The following is a 6,709-nucleotide window of genomic DNA, read 5'->3' on the forward strand; positions in this document are numbered from 1 at the left end:
TGAGGGACATTATTTCATCCCACTTATCAAATGAAACAGAATGTTTAACAAAAAGAGTTGTCTGGTATAACATCGCAGATAAGTATGAAAACCTGAGTTCAGGCCCATGCAGTCTGTTTCCAGAGCTTTGACTCTTAACAGAATTTAGTGCACTAAATTGTCTGGAAAGAGTGGCTGGTTTCAATAATCTTGAAGCTTTCTTTAAACCCTGAGACTGTATAATTGTATGGGGGAAAAAGTCATGCCTAAAGGGGTTTGCATTAAAGATAAATTTTGTTGGCAGTGATGTCGGTTCTTGTTTTAGTATCTAAGCCTTAAGTTATGAATAAAATAAAAGTTACTGAAAATCCAATTAATCTAAATTTTAAAAACTACTGGATATTCACACGTCTACCAAGGCACAAATAAATTGGTAGACAGTGGCTGGGATCCCCGTAGATGCTCTTGGGGCTCTGGCAATAAGACTAAGCCTATAAATACCAGATGTAGTATATCTTACAAAACCAAATATCAGCAGTTTTGAAGCATCATGGTATTGGGTTTTTCTTCTAAAGCCAGCAGTTGATGTTAGGCTACTTTTATATCACCTCTAAACAAAGTTGTTTCATTTGGCATTTTTGAATGTTTTCTCACTGAGTTATAGGTTATATGATACCATCACAGTCACAGAATGTCATTTAAAATTTGTAGTTAGGTACATTCTTCTGTATACATATGCAACTCCTTCAAATATAAAAACTAGATAAATATACATAGAAGTAATGTGTGTGCAAGAGATAAGTGCAGAGATTGGCCATTTGCCATTGTTATTAGGAAGAAAGGCATGCACACTGAGAGTTTTAACAAATTACAAATGCCAGGAAGAAAATAATATGGCTGTGTTTGAAAAGATCATGCTATTTACTTGACAGGCTCTGCCAGGGCAAAGTTACAGCTGTGGCCCTGCTTTGCAGATCATTTAAACAGGCTTTTCTTTATGTCACTGGCACTTTGGTCACATCCACAGAGCTTTGCCATCAGTAAATAATAATTATTATGTGTGAGAAGATAGCCGACAAGCAGCTCCAGTGTCAACACCACCATAAATGAATCAACAGAAACACACATTCGTTTCAATGGATTTTGTTTAGTTTTTAATTTATGAATGCTATCAGCCTTGTTAGAAGAGAAATAGAAGAAAAATCTATAGATTATAAGTTTGAAAAATTATATAGTGATGTATATTACACACATATATATTTGAGTGTGTGTGTATTCTAAAAAATCAAGACTGTCTTTTAATGTATTCTATCTAACCCTCTTTTTAATCTTTCTGTATTCTTTATATTTGAATGTTTCTCATATTAACATTCCTTATGTCACATTGTCTTTATATTCATCTACCTAGGCAAACATGGGATGGTGAAAAGAGTTGGACAGCCTGATTTTAAACATCACTACTTCCTAGCTGAGTTACTTGAATTCAGACTCAATTTCTCAATCTAAAATAATACCTACTGAGCAGATGAAAGGAAATTATGAACACAAAGATGTTCTGTAAGCTATGAAGAAAATATCACACCAAAATCAGGTCCAAAGGTCCATTTCTTCTAGTTTTGTCTTTGGTGGCAACTCAAAAGATCTATAAACCATCTTTTAAGTAGCTAATGATGGAAATAAGCATGGATATGAATCATGGTACAGCACAATGGAAACATTTCACTGAACTCTTTTCTATTTATCCTTATTTTAGCTGTCATGGTGAACTATGAAGGCTACTGATTACTGTTATTGTAGTAAAAGTTCCTGTAGTTGTTACTGTAGTCATTTTTCTACTGTTATAAGAAATACTATAATAGAAGCAAATTGTAGTCAGCTAAGAGAAGAAGGGGACAACCTGTGTAGGTGTGGTTGGCATTTAATAAACATTATTTAGTTAACACATGCAAATGTACCCAACATTTCCATCTTATATTAATCTTTGGAAATTTAAGGGAATGAAAAATGGCTTGGCAATTGTTTTGAGGCTTCATTTCTCAGAGCTTAGTTGGCATTTTGGCCCTATAGGAGTAGGTGGGGCAGCAAATCCCAGATTGAATTTCTGAAGCATTTTTCTGCCTGAGCGTTTTGGAAAGTCACACAAGCCATTAGTAGGAGGCTCCTGTGGAAAACAGATCTCTTAACTTTTTTCAGGATGTGACTAGAATTTCAAATTTCTTTGCTTATAGCAAGTTAGTTGGATATTCCTTACTTTGTTTTGTACTTAAATAAAGGAAACATTGATCCTTTAAAAGCTTTGGGGAAGGACAGAGTTTTTTATTTAACAGTCTGCCACTGGGGTGGGAGATGGGTTCAGATTTGAATGGTACAGTGCTGTCAGGATTTTTCCAGTCTGGAAACTCCAAGGCGAGAGATGTCATCCCGAGTGGCAGACAGTGAACCCTGCAAGATGCCGGGGAGGCCGGCAGTACATAATGTATAAGGATGGAGGGGGCAAAAGAGGAGGCTGGAGGAAGAGTGGCTTCATTCCTAGTCATGGGGTGGATTGTTCACTTTGTGTTACTCTTCTGTGATGACCAAAATGCTTCTTTAACTCAGCAAGAAGCCTGTGATTTTTAGGGAAAAAAAGTGCTTCCAATTTTAACCACACAGATTTGTATGAGGAAAGCATTAGTGCTGTTTGGTTTGTATGTATTATATGGGTTTGGATTATAATAATTCCTCCCTTTTGTATAATGTTTTGCAGTTTTTAAAGCACCTCATGCTCTAAATCCTTACCATAAACACTGATAGGAGGGTACAGATGTCTCTTCACTCACAATGGCTCCAATTTAGACCCCTGCTTTTATGACCTTTTTTATTGCAAATATGATCCTCCCAGTTTTGGCTAAATCTGACCATGGTGCTTGCCTATGACTCTCACTATAGGTGATAGGAAAAATAAAGCTGTTCTTACGTTGATTGGCTCTAGGAGTAAAGTGGAAAAACTTTTGATTTTATGGATGCAGCTGTAGATGAAGCAAACCTATATGCACTTGAATTAGGCAACACTCTTGCAAAGCCATTGTCTATCTGTATCTATCTTTCAAAGAGCTGCCCCAAGACATCAAAGGCAGAAATTTTTATTGCAAGCAAAAGCTTTTTAGAGCACTTCTGGAAGATGGCAAAACATTAGCTGTTCAGGGAAGAAGCCATAAGAACCAACAGAGTGGCATCAAATAATTTGCCCACAAAGTCTGCTAAAGATGAAGGCTATTGTATGCTATGAGTATTCAGTAATAATAAAATTGGGTGCAGAGATGGGAAGAGGATGAGGAGTAGTGGCAGAAGGAGAAAAGGAAGAGGACACAGCAACATGGAAAACTTGAACATTCAAATAAATGTCTACCCACTGAATTTATGGATAGAAATTTTGGACAGATGGCCCTAATTTTGATCACAGTTTGAAAGTCCTTAGACCGCTAAGCATTTACTTGCTCTGGGGAGATTTATCAGAAAAATAAAATATCTTTAGTTGGAATTTCTTTGGATTTGTGTTTTTGAAAGCGTCAGCCAGTTAGTTGATAAAGAAGTATCTTCCAAAAGATCATTTACAACGTTGACTTTTTCTTTTTAAACTTAGAAAATCATTGTAAAAACATATCTTTGTTTTTGCATGATTGATTTTGGTATTTTATAGTTTAAAACGGGTCTCCAGGAATACTATCTTCTCTTATAATCTTAGAGATAATAAAGGTTTAACTTATGGAAGCTTAGCTTGTGACCAATATCTAGGAATAAACTGAGCTTTGGTACCCATCATATTAGCCCCAGTTTATAAATGAGAAACAGATCACAAAGAAGTAAAACAATTTGCTGAATTCCCCTAAAAAGGCAGATGAGGTCATGTAATGCCAGACTACCAGGCTGAAATGTAATGTTTCCCTTTATTTCCCTACCTGAGAAACATGTTTTTCAGGCCATGAAGCAAATACTCATATGACATTTGAAGGACTCCAATTTTCAAATGTTGGCGACATCAAGTACATTAGTTGATGGACATATTATACTTGTTATCAACTATTACCAATGTTTAAATACCATTAAAGTCTAACAGATAAAGACAATTTAGAGCAAGGTAAGTATATGTATACAGTTGAAGCGGGAAAAGTTACCTTGTCTCCCTCGCAGGGCATGCGATGAGGGTGTGGCTTGCTTCTTCAGTGCCCAGCTGCACAAGCCTCTAGGGGAGTATACAGATGGGCAGGGAGCCCCATGGTAGTGTCTAGGGGTGAATGTTTACAGCTCCTGAAGCCCCAGTGGGCGTGTGTTACACGGTGCTCTTTTAGTTTAGCCATCCATAGGCCGCTTGTGTTAGCTCAATTAAACCTCTGCCTTATAACAAGGGCAGAGGGCTTTCTGTATCCTGGGGTTCTTGGGTTGGTGTACCAGAAGAATCGGATCACACATAGGCTTGGAGAATAAGTGCAAGGTTTTATTGAGTTGAAGTAGCTGTCAGCAGATGGGGGAGCCAGAAGGGAGATGGTTCTCCCCTGGAGCTCAGCAGCCTGGGCTCTCCTCAGACTGCCCCAGCCAAACTCCGTGTCATTCTGCAGGGGTGGTCTGTGGCCTGCTGCGGTGGTTGGCGGCCTGCCGGCGTGCTGGTACTTGTCGGTGCATTCCTCTCGACGTCCAGCTGCCCATGTGTTCTTCGTTGATGCACTCCTCTCGATGTCCAGCCGCCTGGATGTCTGCCTGCTAGGGTCTGGGGTTTTTATAGGCACAGGATGGGAGCGTGGCAGGTCAGGGTGGCCTTGGGAAATGCAACGTTTGGGCAGGAAAACAAAAATGCCTGTCCTCCCCTAGGTCCATGGGCACAGGCCCAGGGGTAAAGCCCTAGCCAGGGATCATGCCCTCCTCCCTTCCGTATCATTTAAAGGGACCACACTTCCTTTCCCAGCATTTCCTTTCACGTATCACAGTAATGCTTGGAATTAACCACCTACTCATCTTGAAAATAAGTAAGGAACCACTTTATTGTTTCAGTGGAAGCCATGTCCCTTCTTCAGACTCAATCTAATCTACCTGGAATCCATCCTTTCCTGCCTTTTCCAGGAAATCGTTATTGTTCCTCACTCTCCCTTGCCTTCAACCTCTTTCTCTGTCCACTGGTGTTTATGAGCCTAAATGGTCAGAACAGGCTCAAGCCTCTCCTAATTTTACACACACACACATACACACACCCCTCATTCAACCAGCTATGTCTTTATCTTTCTTTTACCTCTTAAAACCAAGCTTCCTAAAAGTGTTTCCCATAGTCACTCACTCTATATCTCTTTTCCCACTAAACACTCAACTCACTGTAACCTAGCTTTTGCTACTTTTTTTTTTTTTTTTTTTTTTTTTTTACAGCCCAGAGGTCCTTTATTTTCCTTTTTAACACCTATTATGCTATGAATTCATAGGGAATAGGTTCCAGCAGCTCAGGCTCCTTCCCATTGGTTCTCACAAAGTGTGCTTCTCTGGGTGGAGCAGGCTGGCGCTTTAGTTGAACCCAGGTACCTTTCTCTTTGGCTTCTTTCTTTTTCTGATCATTTTCCTTCACGCGTTTCAGGAAGCTATCTCGGCTCTTAGAGTGCTTAATGTTCTCAATACACACATTAATTCTCTTGGCAAGAATCTTGCCCTTAACTTGTTTGTTTACAACAGTGCCAACAGCATGCTGGGTAACATTGTGGACTCTTCCAGTTTTGCCATGGTAACACTTATGGGGCATTCCTTTTTGAACAGTACCCATTCCCTTGATGTCTACAATATCACCTTTCTTACAGATTCACATATACGTGGCCAAAGGAACAACTCCATGTTTTCTAAAAGGCCTAGAGAACATATATCGGGTGCCTCTCCTCTTTCCCTTTGTGTTCGTCATTTTGGTGAATTACTGGAAGATGGCGGTTCTGGCCGAAAGGTACTTTGTTCTTTTAGAGTCCTTTTCTCCAAGTCATAAACTACCTTTATTTGCTACATCTGATGGCTACTTCTTTGTACTTTCTTTTACTTTTCAGTAACATTTGACACTGTCAATCATTCCCTCCCTTCCTTTCTTTCTCTCTCTCTTTTTTGAGACGGGGTGTCAATCTGTCACCCAGGCTGGAGTGCAGTGGTACGATGTCAACCTCTGCTTCCTGGGCTCAAGTGATCCTCCCACCTCAGCCTCAGCCCCCAAGTAGCTGGGACTACAGGTGTCCACCATCATGCATGGCTAACTTTTGTATTTTTAATAGACACAGGGTCTCACAATGTTGCCCAGGCTGGTCTAGAACTCCTGGACTCAAGCAATCTGCCTTGACCTCCCAAAATGCTGGGATTACAGGCTTGAGCAACCATTCCCAGCTTCTTTCTCTTTTTTTCTCCGTTCCTCCTTCTCACCTATTGGGGAACCTGCCCTGATAGTCACGTAGGTTCTTTTGTATTTTCCCTAAGCATTGGCCGGTATGAGAAATAAAGGGACAGAGTACAAAAGAGAGAAATTTTAAAGCTGGGCATCTGGGGGAGACATCACATGTCGGTAGGTTCTGTGATGCCCCACAAGCCGCAAAACCAGCAAGTTTTTATTAGGGATTTTCAAAAGGGGAGGGAGTGTGCGAATAGGTGTGGGTCACAGACATCAAGTACTTTACAAGGTAATAGAATATCACAAGGCAAGTGGAGGCAGGGTGAGATCACAGGACCACAGGACTGGGGTGAAATT

The 6,709-nt window shown here is 40.1% G+C and overlaps 1 pseudogene; it reads right to left on the reverse strand.

The window, feature by feature from the left end:
• Positions 1 to 5,404: 5,404 nt before the first annotated feature.
• Positions 5,405 to 5,887, reverse strand: LOC100579914 (annotated as a pseudogene).
• Between the last annotated feature and the right edge of the window lie 822 nt (positions 5,888 to 6,709).

Source organism: Nomascus leucogenys, chromosome 14 (genome assembly GCF_006542625.1).
Source record: "Nomascus leucogenys isolate Asia chromosome 14, Asia_NLE_v1, whole genome shotgun sequence".
NCBI lineage: Eukaryota > Metazoa > Chordata > Mammalia > Primates > Hylobatidae > Nomascus > Nomascus leucogenys.